At 38.4% G+C, this 15,319-nt stretch overlaps 1 pseudogene; it reads left to right on the top strand.

Annotated features, from left to right (window-relative positions):
• The window catches only part of LOC121397617, a 56,530-nt pseudogene extending 43,047 nt beyond the window's left edge, over nucleotides 1–13,483 (top strand).
• Nucleotides 13,484–15,319: the final 1,836 nt, after the last annotated feature.

Genomic DNA, 15,319 nt, shown 5'->3' with positions numbered 1-15,319 from the left:
TTGCAGTGAATGTATATAATAAGCAGGTACCTATTTATTTATAATAAGCAGGTTCAGGTATGGGATCCGCTATCCAGAAACTCATTATCCAGAAAGCTGAGAATTACAGAAAGGCCAACTCCATTTTCATCCAAAATGTTTAAAAATGATTACCTTTTTCTCTAATAATAAAACAGTACCTTGTACTTGATACCAAATAAGATATAATTAATCCTTATTGGAGGCAAAACCAGCATAGGCCCGGATTTGCGGCAAAGCCGCCCAGCCGCACAAGCAGTTTTTTGTCGGAGCACTAGCGCCGATCGGCTAGTGCTCCGAAACCAAGTTAAGAGGATGCACATGCGCTCTATCTTGAGAGAAGGAAGGGGTGACGGAGGACGCCGGCCCCTTAGTGGATGCGCATGCGCGCTATCTAGAGAGTGAGAGGGGGCGACGGAGGACGCTGGCCTCTGGGCGCCCTCAGGGCAAATCCGGCCCTAAACCAGCCTACTGGGTTTATTTAATGTTTACATGATTTCGACTTAAGGTATGAAGATCCAAGATCTGTTATCCTGAAAAGCCCAGGTCTTGTGCATTCTGGATAAAAGGTCCCACGTCAGTACCTATTTATTTACAGAGTTCACATCAACAAACAAACTTGGTTACCTTAAATTGATTTCTCACATGTTACTGCATGCCCAGTAAAATGGTAAAACGTGATTTTTTTTGTTATAATTTACTTTAATTAAAAAAAAAAGCTTTAAAGACTTTTTTTGCAACATGATTCAAACATTTCTTCAAAATGGCGTTTTTTTGGGTGATAGGCTGAAAAATAGCAAATTTTTTTTTAGGGTGCCCACCTTCCCTTCAAAATTTGTTAACATGTGGCACCTTACATACTGTGGGCACATGTGTAGGGCATTAGAACACCTATATAAACTTTTATTAAGTTTCCCTGGTCTTGTGTATTGCTCTGTATGCGCTGCAGCTCTGTACACGTCCATTCAAAACGTCCATTCATTCATTTCAATTTGGCGCCTTATGCAAATTAGCCTTCGCAAGTACAATTTAGCCTGACAAATTAATGCTAGCACAACTTCGCTACCTTTCACCTCCTGAGCGCAACTTCTGATTTTAGTGAATTAGCGGCTGCGCTAGCGCAACTCCGCAGGTTAGTGAATTTGCCCCATTGTATTTACTTTTTAGCTTTAATATTCAAAATTTCTTTGCAGATTTTTACAGAGCCTAAAAAGACGAATGTCAACAAAAAATATTCTGCACTCCTGTGGTGTAAACTATGAGATTGTGTCCAACATTCCAATGGTAGCCCTTTGTCTTTTTGGTTTTCTGATGGTACATAGTAAATCCTAACAAGGCAACATGCAGTTAAGACTTGTCTGGTTATCGCAAGTTGGTGCCATGTTTTCAAACTTGTTAAATTTATACCAAAAAAGTAAAATATTGCTGTAAAATAAACAATATATATATATATATATATATATATATATATATATATATATATATATATATATAACAAACAAGGGAAAGTTGTGCTCACCACTAGTTTTTAAAACCATTAGGCAGGGGTGCAATGAGGGTGTGACCACAAATACATATAGTCAACTACAAGAGGTCCTCTGCACTCAACCCATTATCAATATATTTAAGACAGCGACATTTTGTGCATACTGCTACTAAAAAAATGCCTTACCCTTTAAACAACACAGGGATTGTTTGTCCATATATTGCAATATATTTAAGATGGCCAACTACGTCAAAGTCATCCCATATCTGGCCAGTCCTACGCTTAATTTTCATCTGATTCATTAAGAATTCAATTGCTTAATTATACATTTTACAAAGGGACTAAGTATTACCTGCAACTTACTAGCTGCTTTCAAAGTAAAACTCCCAAACTTGGCTGCCCTTTTATTAGACACCAGTGGGATCACCTGACTATAGCTGGGAAGGGTGGGAGCTACAACATGGAGCTGGTCACTGCTCCTGTATAACTATAACAAACAAGGGAAAGTTGTGCTCACCACTAGTTTTTAAAACCATTAGGCAGGGGTGCAATGAGGGTGTGACCACAAAATACATATAGTCAACTACAAGAGGTCCTCTGCACCCCTGCCTAATGGTTTTAAAAACTAGTGGTGAGCACAACTTTCCCTTGTTTGTTATAGTTATACAGGAGCAGTGACCAGCTCCATGTTGTAGCTCCCACCCTTCCCAGCTATAGTCAGGTGATCCCACTGGTGTCTAATAAAAGGGCAGCCAAGTTTGGGAGTTTTACTTTGAAAGCAGCTAGTAAGTTGCAGGTAATACTTGGTCCCTTTGTAAAATGTATAATTAAGCAATTGAATTCTTAATGAATCAGATGAAAATTAAGCATAGGACTGGCCAGATATGGGATGACTTTGACGTAGTTGGCCAGCTTAAATATATTGCAATATATGGACAAACAATCCCTGTGTTGTTTAAAGGGTAAGGCATTTTTTTAGTAGCAGTATGCACAAAATGTCGCTGTCTTAAATATATTGATAATGGGTAGAGTGCAGAGGACCTCTTGTAGTTGACTATATATATAAATATATATATATATATATATATTATATGTATATGTTTTGCACTTTGCAACAATGCCCTCTGTAGCTGATGAATTGCACAATACAATTCTACCTACATGCAGCAGCACTGACTTTGTGAGAGGCCCCCCTTACCTGTAACTTGCGAGTAATTCTGAGATTGTACCAATAATACTGGGAGGATATTATGAGTATTTCCTTTAGTCATTAATTAATAGTTAGATTAAGTTATGCAAGAAAAGTATAATCCATTCATGTAATGTGAGAACAAATTTAAACCATCATCATGTGATGCACGAAAGGATTTTTTTTTTTTTTTTTTTACCAAACACCTATTACTAAAGAACTAGAATTGTGAAAATCTACTCCAGTCATAGTATTGGGTATGTTATAGCAGTTAAAATAGATCAAAACCCTAAAAATTAATATGATTAAAAATGCCATATTTTATATACTGAACTTATTGCACCAGCCTAAAGTTTCAGCTTCTCAAAAGCAGCAATGATCCAGGACTTGAAAGTGTCTGCAATACTCACACGCTCAGTGGGCTCTGAGCAGCTGTTGAGAAGCTAAGATTAGGCGTTGACAAAAATTATCAAACCGAAAATGAGGTTGGTCTGTAATATAAGCTTAGTAAGTGACAGCAGCACAGAGCATGTGCAGTGAATCAGCAGAAAAGTAGATGGGGAGCTACTGGGGCATCTTTGGAGACACAGATCTTCCCTGCTAAAGGGCTGTGGTTGCCTTGGGCTGGTACAGAAACTCAAAACATAATGTAAAACATTTCTGGCTACTTCTTTAAGCTTTAGTTCTCCTTTAAACAAAATATTTACACCCATTATTATAGTCAATGAGAAGTGATAAGTTGTGCATGCATATTTTAAAAGTTTCAGATTCTTGACACTTAAATTGTTTCAAAAAAGAAAATATTTTAACCATTATACTGACCCTAATAGGCAACAGAAGAGACAGAAGATCGTGAAACACTGGCTTTGACGGCGGCAAGAAGTGAAAATGAGGGAACTGCAGATGGAGAGTCTTACACTGAGAAATACACATGGGGGGTATTGCAGGTGGAAAATATACTGAGCCTTGAGCGGCTCAGGCAGGTCGGTAGCGACATAATGGGTATATTCCTGTGTTCATAACAAATGATAGAATGTCAGGTCCAGTTGGCTTGAATGGAATGTGCCAGCAAGTGCCAGGGCTAGTGCTGTTAAAAAGCAGGTTTTAGAAATCAGCTATTCTTTATTGAACGTGTGGTGTACACTTTAAACCTGTATAAGGACAACTGCATATAGGACTATTTAAACCCCAACAGTTGTTATGGAGAAAACCATGGTAATGTGAATAACAAGAATCTTATTTGTGACATTGTACCCAGTCAGTTCAGGAACATTTTTTTACAGTGAAACTTTATTTTGATATTTATTTGAAAACTTTGTTATATTTAATAAAAGAGTAGTGGCCTGTCTGTATCTGGAAATAAGCTTAATAACAGAAATGGTTTCTCCCCATAACATAGGATGTCACTGTTAAAGAAGCTCTGTCGAAGCTCATCCGAAGAAGCCTCAGCACACCCAACATGCACAATGTGAGCTATGCTTTTCCTTCATGGATCATAATCTCCCTTTACAAAAGCCATTCCTCTGCGTCTCAGATAAATACAAATACCATCATATTCCGCAGTCAGGCTGCATAAACTACCAATCCCACCAAAATGCAAGTGTATATTTGTACTGGAATTCTGTGGCTGGGAAGTTCATTCTGTTTTAGTCCTGATGTTACAGCTCCTATCATTCCCTGCAGTCTTTAGTATACGCTAGGATATGCATTCATGAGCAGCAGTCATTTATAATACCTTATACTAACCTTGATGCAAAGTGGCCCACTCTTGCTGCTGTGCAAAGACTAAAAGCAGGTCCAATCATTCAGTTTGTAAACAACAGGGGGCATGGCTTGTGTGTGGCTGCAGCTAAGGACGTGGTCCTGTGGAACATATTTAGTACTAGTATATAAAGTATTTGCAGCTTTTGTACATCAGCAGTGTATTTTGTTCTTGTTATCTTTATATTCATTTTAGTATGATGTAGAGAGTGATATTTTTTTTATTTGTGTTTTAGTTTTTTATTCAGCAGCTATCCAGCTTGTAGTTTCACAATTTTATTTATTTATTTATTTTGCAGACATCTTCTAGCCGTCTTTACCTTGTCATCTTCGTCACCAGCAATTAGGTCAAATCTATGAAGGCTAATTTTATTGCAAGATGTAAATTCTTCTGTAGTTAAATGTTGCAGAGTCTCCGTTGTTCACATTTACTTCACTGTAGTATGCATAAACAAAATCAAAGAGATGTGTTAAAAAAGGATTAAAAAATGCTAAGTGGAGGCAGAGCAAAACACAAAATGCTTTTAGGCTAATAACACATGGGGAAATACACTTTATGGAAGGGGTCCCCAACCTCTGTAGCTTTCCTTCTCCTTTAAAAAATGGCAAAACAAGCAGCTATTGAAATACACTGTGTGTTATTAACTGTAAAATAGATAAAAGTATATGAATGCATCAATTCCAGGATTTGGTTTCTTTTGGTGTTCAATCTTTGAAGCCTGAATGTCATGTAACTGTAAAGCACTGTAAAGCAGAAAGTAAAAATGTTTAAGCCTAATGCAAACTACGATTCTGTTTCAGTTTGGTATCTCATATTAAAATGAAAAAATGATAAATACCCAGGAACTTTGACAAGAAAAATCAATTTGAATTGGTAATTCTCTCCCAAGGTGTACACAAAACTTTTTTTGTATTAAAGGAGAACTAAACCCTAAAAATGAATGTGGCTAAAAATGCCATATTTTATATACTGAACTTATTGCACTATCCTATTTCAGCTTCTCAATAGCAGCAGTGATCCAGGACTTCAAACTTGTCACAGGGGGTCACCATCTTGGAAAGTGTAGTGGGCTCTGAGCAGCTATTGAGCAGCTAAGCTGAGGAGCCGTCGCAAATTATCAAGCAGAAAATGAGGTTGGCCTGTAATATAAGCTGATGCTACAGGGCTGATTATTAAATTCTGATGCTAATTGCATTTCTGTGCTGCCATGAGTAATTATCTGTATTAATTGCTAATCAGTCTTATATTGTGACATTTCTATTCTGTATATACTGTATATTGTGAGTGGGTCCTTCAGCTCAGTAACAGACAGCAGTACAGAGCATGTGCAGTCAATGAACAAAAAAGAAGATGGGAAGCTACTGGGGCACATTCAGAGACACAGATCTTTACTGCTAAAGGGCTCTGGTTGCCTTGGGCTTGTGGTGAAACCCACAACATAATATACAACATTTCTAGCTACTTCTTTAGTTAAGCACTGGTTCTCCTTTAAGTCTGCTCCCTGTTATGTCCATATTAAGAAATCTTACACAGGCTTAAACAGTTGGTTGAACAGTCACACTCTCTAAGCCACTTCATCTCTAGTCTTTTCCAATTCTAATAATGCATTTCTTCCTTCAGAAAAATACATCACAAAATGTAATCCTCTTGTGGGTATACACCCTACTAACGCCATCTGTATTGCACTACTCTGACTATGTAACCAGTGTGAAATTTGAGAGAAGATACAGTAAGGGGCACATTTACTAAGCTTGAGTGAAGGATTTGAATGAAAAAAACGTTGAATTTCGAAGTATTTTTTTGGGTACTTTGACCATCGAATAGGCTACTACGACCTTCGATTCGAACTACAAATCGTTTGACAATTCGATAGTTGAAGTACTGTCTCTTTTCTCACTTATCTAACCTTTTTTTGATCGAAGAAAAATCCTTTGATCGATTGCTTAAAATCGTTTTATCGTTCGATCGAACGATTTTTACTTCGATCGATCGAAGGATTTGTGCTAAATCCTTTGAATTAGATGGATTTAAATTCGAGGGTCGAATTAGAGGGTTTATTAACCCTCGATATTCGACCCTTGATAAATGTACCCTAAAAGTTGAGGTTGGAGAAGGCCAAACCCCCAAAAGGGATAGGGTTTAGTAAAAAAGTTAACTTGGGCCTGGTCCCCTCTCAGATCAGGGTTAGGATAAGTGGAGTGAGCATTCTGAACTGTTGTTATGCCGTGTATATAGGGGCGTACATGATCACATATACAATTGGTGTGTCGGCCCATATTTACTATATTAATTCTACCAGAAATTATCAAGTTTGGGTCTTGTCTTTGTGTAAGTTATAAGGGGCCAGATATTCTCAAACCAGAAAGTCATGTGGGTTTCTAGTAATAAGAATAACCACGTAGGTATAATTGTTGACTTTAAGAAGTGATTAATTACAGGTCTAGGCTCTAGGTTGCCAGTTGTGTAGAAAATGCTAGATGTGCTCCAATACCTGTTCCTTGTGTCATTCCAGTTTATTACACAAAACTTAATTCATGGACTTATTTCTTTTGAGTTCTTTGTATTTGTGGATTACTTGGGTTGTTAGCAACATCTGGGGGCAGATTTATCAAAGGTCGAGGTGACTTTTTGAATGAAAAAAAAAATCAAAATTTTGAGTTTTTTTTGTGTACTTCAACTAGGGAATCGACCAAATTCAATACGAATTTGAAAAAATTTGAATATCGAAATTTATCATGTACTGTCTCTTTAAAAATTCGACTTCGACCATTCGCCATCTAAAACCTGCCGAATTGCTGTTTTAGCCTATGGGGACCTCCTAGAACTTATATGTAGTCAATTGGTGGACTTTGAAAAATCAAATTTTTGGGGGGGGGGAACTTGGAATCAAATTCGATCGAATGCGATATTCCTTAGATTCGTACAATTCAGATTCGACCAAATACAGACCTATTTGAGCGAAAAGGACCTATTCGGCCAAAAAAAGACTTTGACTTAATTTCGGTTGGTCTTTTTGAATTAGCATTTCAAAGTTTTTTCAATTCGAAATTTGACCCTTGATAAATATGCCCTCTGATGTAAATTCCGTGTCAATAGCCCCATTCAAAATTTATTTACTGAGGAAAACAGTGACGTGTTTAATACTTATTTTCCCTGCTGTATGTTATTTTATAGTGTTCACCTACTTTCTTTTTACTTTTATTCTGGAAAACATTTACTTCTTTATTGGTTGCTTAGATTTAAAGTGAACTGCTGTTTTGTGAATTACTCTGTAGGGCTGGACGGAGAGTCAGTATGATGTGACAGAGTACTCTTCCAGCTATAAAGACTTACCATTCTACAGCAGCCAAGCGAGTGATTCAACCAGAACATTGGTGGAGGTGAGACTCTTTCTGAAACACATGCCTCTTCGTAACAACCCACTTAAAGCATCTTATTTCAGTTCATTGAGCTACTAAAAGGTAGTAGCAGGCCCGGACTGGCAATCTGTGGGCCTATTTTGAATCTCAGTCCAGGCCTGGGTAGTAGTATAGGTAGAATTGAATAAAGGAGTTAAACGAAAAGAAGCATAAAATTAAAGTACATTTTGTTATTTTCCATGTATGGTGTATTTGTATTTGGAGAATCAGCTGGCTGTATAAATTACAGTAAATAACCAATATATTGCAGTATGCACTGATAGCTTCTTATATGCTTCTTTTATTACTATAGCATTTCAACCTGTTGGACTCCATATGATCACTTCTTCACTGGCTTTTCTGTGCTACAGAAAATGCAGACATTTACTGGCAGGGTCAGAGCTACATCTTACTGTGCTGCTTACAAGCTGCCAACCTTGATCACTCCTTACACAGAATTGTGTGAACCTTAACAATGCTTAGGGAAAGTGCACATGATTCTGTGTAAGAAGCAGTCAGAGGAACCGCTAAGCAGTACTGCAACACAGGACTAAGGGAGGCAACAATCCAGGAAAGACAGTTAAGGCTTTATAGGATATAATGAAAAATGTTGTCCCATCATGTCGTAATAGGTAGACTCCACTGCCAGTCCTTTGATCCGAAGCTGCTGATACTTTTTAGTTACAGGTTATTGGCTGTAGTGGGAAAGTAAAGGGCAGAAAGAGACAAATGGCTTATATGGGTGCAGAATTCAAATTTTAATTTTGAGCCTTGTCTTTTATCCATTTTAATGCATCAGCTTTTTAATATATAAGCACAGGGACAACAAAAGACTTGAAAAGTTATGTAATGATATAAAGAGCAGATCACAGAGAGGCTGGGTCTCTCAGAAGTAAATAATGGGGAGGGGCACCCCACTATGTGACACACTGTACAGGCAAATATTGCATGAATTTAACAACACTGTTTCTTAAAGAGTTGGTTCCCATCTTCATTATATATTATTTATAGTTTTTTGATTATTTGCCTTTTTCTTCTGACTCTTTCCAGCTTTCAAATGGGGGTCACTGACCCCATCGAAAAGGCAAATGCTTTTTTTGGGTTTTCTAGATAAGGGATCTTTCCGTAATTTGGAAAAACTATTTAAAAATTAATTAAACCCAATAGGATTGTTTTGCGACAAATATCGATTTATGCATCTTAAAGGGGTTGTTCACCTTAAACCATAAAAAATAAATAATGAAAACCAATTTAAAAGTTGCTTAGAATTGGCCATTCTATAACATAATAAAAGTTACCTTAAAGGTGAACCACCCCCTTTAACTGCCATTAAGTTCAAGATACAGTTTTATTATTAGATAAAAAAAAGGAAATAATTTGTAAAAATCATAATTATTTTCTTATAATGGGAGATGTCCTTACTGTAATTCAGAGCTTTCTGTATAACAGCTTACAGATAAGGGACATGGCACGTTGGTCTGTTATTTGTCCCTTTTAGTAAATAAAGACCATTATGTTTAACTATAAGCAGGGCCCGATTTACATAGTGGGCGCCCCTAGGCCCACTGTCGTTTGTCGCCCCTATCCACTCCCCTTTTTTCATGCAAATTTTCATAATCTGGACCAATGTGGGTGTGGTTGGACAGCATGCCGCCCCCCTAAAATCCTGCCACCCTAGGCCCAGGCCTAGTTTGCCTTTCCACAAATCCGGGCCTGACTATAAGTGGTATAAGTGACAATTTCTTTTTTTTCTAGGCAGTGTACCAGACACTACACATGCTTTAAGCCCATTCGAAACATTCACTCATCAACCACCAAAATTCTTCAAGCCATTGATGCCTGTCAGAGAAGAGCACACAAGAAAGATTCCTGTTGAAAGCCAGCCTCTCCTCAGTCAAGAGGTACAGAACCTTGGCTCTATATTTCATGTGGCCACAGCGCAGAGCTTTTCTTTACGCATTCATTAGTCATTTATATAAAATACTACCGGCAAATTGCTATTTTAAAATGTGCAGCTGCCATCTCTTGGCTTCTAATAATGAGACAGAATAAACTTCTAATGGCAGTGGGTCGCCAGTGTATAATTACCTTCCTGTGTGTAATGCTGTTTTGTTTAAATGTCAAGGTAAGTTTCCTTTTTGATGTAAAGGAAAATAAGGGTATGGAATGGGTAAATGGCAAAACATTGAAGGGGTTTTTGTTTCCTTTATTGGAGCAACTTGCTCGTTGTGGTGGGAACAGGCCGATGCTGTAATGTTGAGCCCATTGGACACAGTGGCTCTAAATGGAAGGTACATTCTGCAACATTCACATGCAAGACGTTTGTATATAGAAGAATGTGGGAGGCTGTGAAACAGATCAGTGTATAAGATAGAGGTTCTTTACCACCCACCCCAGAACATGTCTTGTGTCATTTCCCATCTCTGCAGCTCAGTGCACATTGCTATCAGTTTTGTCTGGTTTAGCTGCTCTGGTGTGTATGTACTAGGGCAGGGGTCCCCAACCTTTTTACCCATGAGCCACATTCAAATGTAAAAAGAGTTGGGGAGCAACACAGGCATGAAAAGTCCCTTGGGGTGCCGAATAAGGGCTGTGATTGGCTATTTGGTAGCCCCTATATGGACTAGCAGCCTACAAGAGGCTCTACTTGGCACTATACTTTTTGTGCAATTAAAACGTGCTTCCAAGCCTGGAATTCAAAAATAAGCCCCCGCTTTGAGGACACTGAGCAACATCCAAGGGGTTGGAGAGCAACATGTTGCTCACGAGCTACGGGTTGGGGATCACTGTACTAGGGGAATATCACTGGAAGGGTGTATCAGCACACAGCTAAAGTCCCTATCCACTCACGCAACCCCATTGAGCACCTTTGTGTGAGACACAGTTCATATAATAACATTACTTTTCCTTTGTCATTATTTATGTGACTCATTATAAGAATTAATTGTTCTCATGAATATGTTCCAAGAGTCTTATTAATTGCTTGTTTGTTTAGACATCTCTAGATTTGCACGTGTCACAATTATTGTGTTTTCATCTGTTTTATCACTTGCACATTTTTAAACATGTCACCGTAGTATTTGTGTTCACGTTTGCTTTTGTGCTGTGTTGTGTGTCTCAACCTTTGCAGAGCATGCCTTCATCCCAGACACTTAGCACTGGCACTGCTGTGTCATCAGGACTTAATGACATCTGCATGCGAGTAGAAAACAATAACACTCCTGAAGATATCATTGTAAGTCTGCGTTTTGCCTTGGGTCATTGTGTTTAGACAGCGAGTACTTTTAACTCTCTGTTTTGTATTGCTGAATTGTAGACTTTGCATAGATTCTTTCTCCAGGGCATGTGTTATTCCTCCTCACATTTTCCATGCTTCCCATTCCTTTGCGATATCTCCACCATGCAGCCATTTGGTCTGCTAAAGGTAGCCAAGTCAGAGACTGGTATACACTCCTAGGGTACCTGTTAAAGGGACACTAAACCCAACCATTAAGCTGTGCCACTGTGCCCCATATTTCTTTATGGAAGTTGAAACTCTGACCAAAAACTTAATTACAGATGCAAGCAAATTGACCAGTGAAAATGCTAATTACCACCACTAAGTCATCCATTTTGCTGTTTTCTTACATACAGAGATTATTGTGCCACTTTGGGTTCATTATATGACATTGGAATTAAAAATGGGAAGGAAAGACGGGTTCAGTGCTGGGAAACTGTGCTTAATGCTTCCAACTCCAAATGCAGGCACAAAGAAGATGGAGCCTGGTTTACACAGAGCAGCTGGGGTTCTTATTGGAGGATTTGTTTGCCTTTTAATGCTGCCCTGAGTGCTTTAGCAATATGGCTTTAAGAAAACAACCCTGATGTTGCTGTGCTGAACTATAGCTCCCAGCATGCCTTAACCTTGATAATATGTTAAAGGATGATAGGGAAAGTGGGTTGAGCAGTGCAGTAGGGTTTATTGTCCTTTAAGGTGCCGCCCTGATGCTGTTCAACCCTGTGCAGGAAGCTTGCCCATAATATAAAGCACCAGTCCTTGATGCACATAAAATAAAAAAACCTTCCTAAAGTAAACATATTCATAGATTTTATTAGCTCTAGATATTAATGTGGTAAAGAAATATACGCAGCTCATAATGAATTCCCTGAAAAGAAAGATGTATATGAATGTTCATTGCTGTATCTGGTTTTTTTTTTTGTTTTGTTTTAAAGGAGTCAGAAGAATTACTAGTGGCTACTTTTCTCATAGTGCATCCAACGCTACACTTTCTGACATAATGGTTCCCTCCAGTAACAGCATGGATCATTTAGTTGCCTATACTGGGGATTTTGAAAGCCGAGATGTTTAGCTTCACCATTCTGCAAATGATCATGTGTCTTACTCTCACAAGTGATCGAACGGTAGGATTTCTACAGACAACCAGCCTAACCTCATAGAAAAAAGTGCCTTTGATAAAGTGCCACATTGCAGTACTGAAACAACTGCTGCTCTCCTGTTCAGAAGTGTGTCGTGCTCTTCTGTCGACTCCCCAACCTACAAATCTAAAGTAAGCACTGTCAATTTTCTGCCCAGTTAAGTTGCCGTGGAGCACACGTGTGCTATATTAGAAGATCATTCATTCAGAGAGTTCATGGGGGCTGAAGATTTATTTTCCAATGGAGATATAGATAGAGCTGACTGCAACTTAGTACCCTGACCCCTCTAATGAAACCCCTAGCCAACACTGGCTGACAGAGGATGATCATGACTCAAACTGCCTCAGTGATGCTGCCTTGTTTAGCAAATCCCCCCTCATTTCTCTGTCGATAGTTCCCTTGAAAAAAAAAGAATTTACATATTTCTGACTGTGAAGATAATCCTTTCCACAACTCACTGTGTCTCACACTTGGCAATCAAGTATGCATTGGGGAGAACATAACTGGGACAGTGCGATACATTGGCACAGTCGATTTTTCACATGGTATGTGGGTTGGAATTGAGCTTCATTCTCGGCTAGGTAAGAAGAAAAAGAAGCCATTTTATTGGCCTTTTTGCTTGTATTCAGAAATATTTGCCTATCCTATGAAATAAAACCATGAAAATAGAAATATGTTTACCCCAAGGTTTATACTCCAATGTATAACACAGCACTGCTACAAAGGAATCTTGGGGGGGAAAAGCCTTTATTAGAACATATGGCTTCTGATCCGGAACGTGGCTTTCTGCTCCACAAGGAAGTCTCCTTCAGCTATCCTCTAATAAAGTTTCACCTACAAACGTTTACCTCTTTATTTTAGTTTGGCTACTTTTTCCCATGAGCAGAGTTTGGAGGGCATATAGTCAAGGCTAATAAAATTGAACCACATGTGTGGTGTGTCCACTGGCAATAAACCAAATTTGAGTAGTTTCCTTTTTTGGTAATTTAAACAAATTAAAAACAAAAAAAAAAAATTAAAACAAAACTAATAACAGAACTCCATTTTACAAAGTTACATCTGGGGAAATGAAAAATCATGGAAATTTGTTAAGGATCAAAAATATGATACAAAAATTCTTGGTGTATAGCTGTGCAAGTTGTTGCCAGTTTACACATAGGGGCAAATTCAGATTCGGCGAACGCTGGCGAAGTTGAGCTAGCGTTACTGCGCCAAGCAAAGCAAAGTTGCATTAGTGTTGCCTAATTTGCATATGGTGGGTAGTTAAAGTTTAATGGACGTACACGTTGCAGCAAATACATTACACTACACAAGCCTGGGAAACTTTAATAAAATAAAGTTGTTATATTGCCCTACACATGAGCCCAGTGTATAGTTTATGTGCCATATGTGAAAGGGATTGCAAGGGGTTAATGTCTTTTCCTGCCTGAACACTTGATTGCGCAAGTATGCTTCTTATCAAATACACATAAGTTGTAGACTGTGTAAACATACTATAGCCACTCAGGTGTTCAAACATTACCAAATATAGGGTAGTTATATTGTGTATGACATCACAATGGAATCTCTTTGTTTACTATGCTATATAAGTTGTAGTACTACCCATAATAAACTGAACTTGTTTTGCAACACACAAGCCTACAGTGTCGTTCATTGCAAGTTCCCTGATCAGCACGCCTGGAGAGATGATATCAGATGGTTTGCCGTTGCATCAAGTATAAGACGAGCCGGCTCGCAGCTGCAAGGACAGTGCAGGGATAGCACAGTGGAGTTTAGTGGCCCTAACAGTTTTCTAGTGTCAGAAGTGGAACGGCTGGAAATCCAGAGGTAAGTAGAATCACTGTCTGAACTGACGGTGTTTTCTCTTACCTTTGGCTCTTTCCGATTGTCCGATTCTTTAGTTTAAATAAGTGTCTCATGTATGGTTGAGACTGTCTCATGTATGGTTGAGACTGTCTCATGTATGGTTGAGACAAGGGCATGATTACCAGTTTAAATAAGTGTCTCATGTATGGTTGAGACTGTCTCATGTATGGTTGAGACAAGGGCATGATTTGCAGCTAAAGTGTCTCATGTATGGTTGAGACTGTCTCATGTATGGTTGAGACTGGTTATAGAGATCCCATGGTAGTATAGTAAAATAGGGATACTCAGGTTGTGCACGGAGACCATTTCTTACTGACTGATTCATCTTTCCATGCGTATTATTGTCTTGTCTGTGTATTTGTGTTTTAAAATATATCTGTGAACAGCTGCAGCGTTAAGAGTGATCACGAGTTGCTAAACGGGTATTGTTGGGACCTTGATCTCAGTTCAGCCCTGGCTTCTCTGTTTCGTTGCAATCGTACATGACACGTTCTTTGATAAGAATTTAAGGTATTGAGATGTTTGGTTTTTTTGTTTTTTTTAATTGAATTCGATAGTCCACATAATTGATTAACCAATATTTCTGTTGACTCTATTTTACTTCTCTTCCTTCGGCCTATTCTTATCCCATTATACACCGTAGACGTATAAACTCTGCGTGTTCAGAGTTCGAGGCTATTTTTCCTGCAAAAAGTTTAGATTTATGAGTCCAGGCAGTAGGTGAATAAACCTGTAACAGAGAGTCAGCCTATAATATAAGAACAAATAAACAGTTCTCGTTAGGAAAACTGTGAGTTACATTTAATCATTACACCACCAATTAGTCTATCCTATACCTTCTTTTTCTCTTTTTGATACTTACTAATCTTATTTGTAGACTGTACTTGTATTGAATTAAGATGGGTGGTAAGACTTCAAATATTTACCACCGCCCCTCCTTAATGAGACTTGCAAACAGTATGTGTATAGATGTAGTCCTACTGGAGGATTTTATGTTGACCCCTGGGTAGATAATCTTGCAGGTTGGTGTGAACATTTAGAGCTAGACAATCCTTTTCCACGTGATGGAGCTAATGATTTATATTATATGAATATAGTTTATCAAATGTGTGTTCAGAAGAAAGAAGGTGACCCTAAATGGGATTATACATATATGACACCGGGTGGGGAAAATTGGCTTAAGA

This window comes from Xenopus laevis, chromosome 8S, assembly GCF_017654675.1.
Source record: "Xenopus laevis strain J_2021 chromosome 8S, Xenopus_laevis_v10.1, whole genome shotgun sequence".
Classification (NCBI taxonomy): Eukaryota; Metazoa; Chordata; class Amphibia; order Anura; family Pipidae; genus Xenopus; species Xenopus laevis.
Note: the sequence above shows the minus strand (reverse complement) of the source record. Positions and strands in the feature narration are given on the sequence as shown.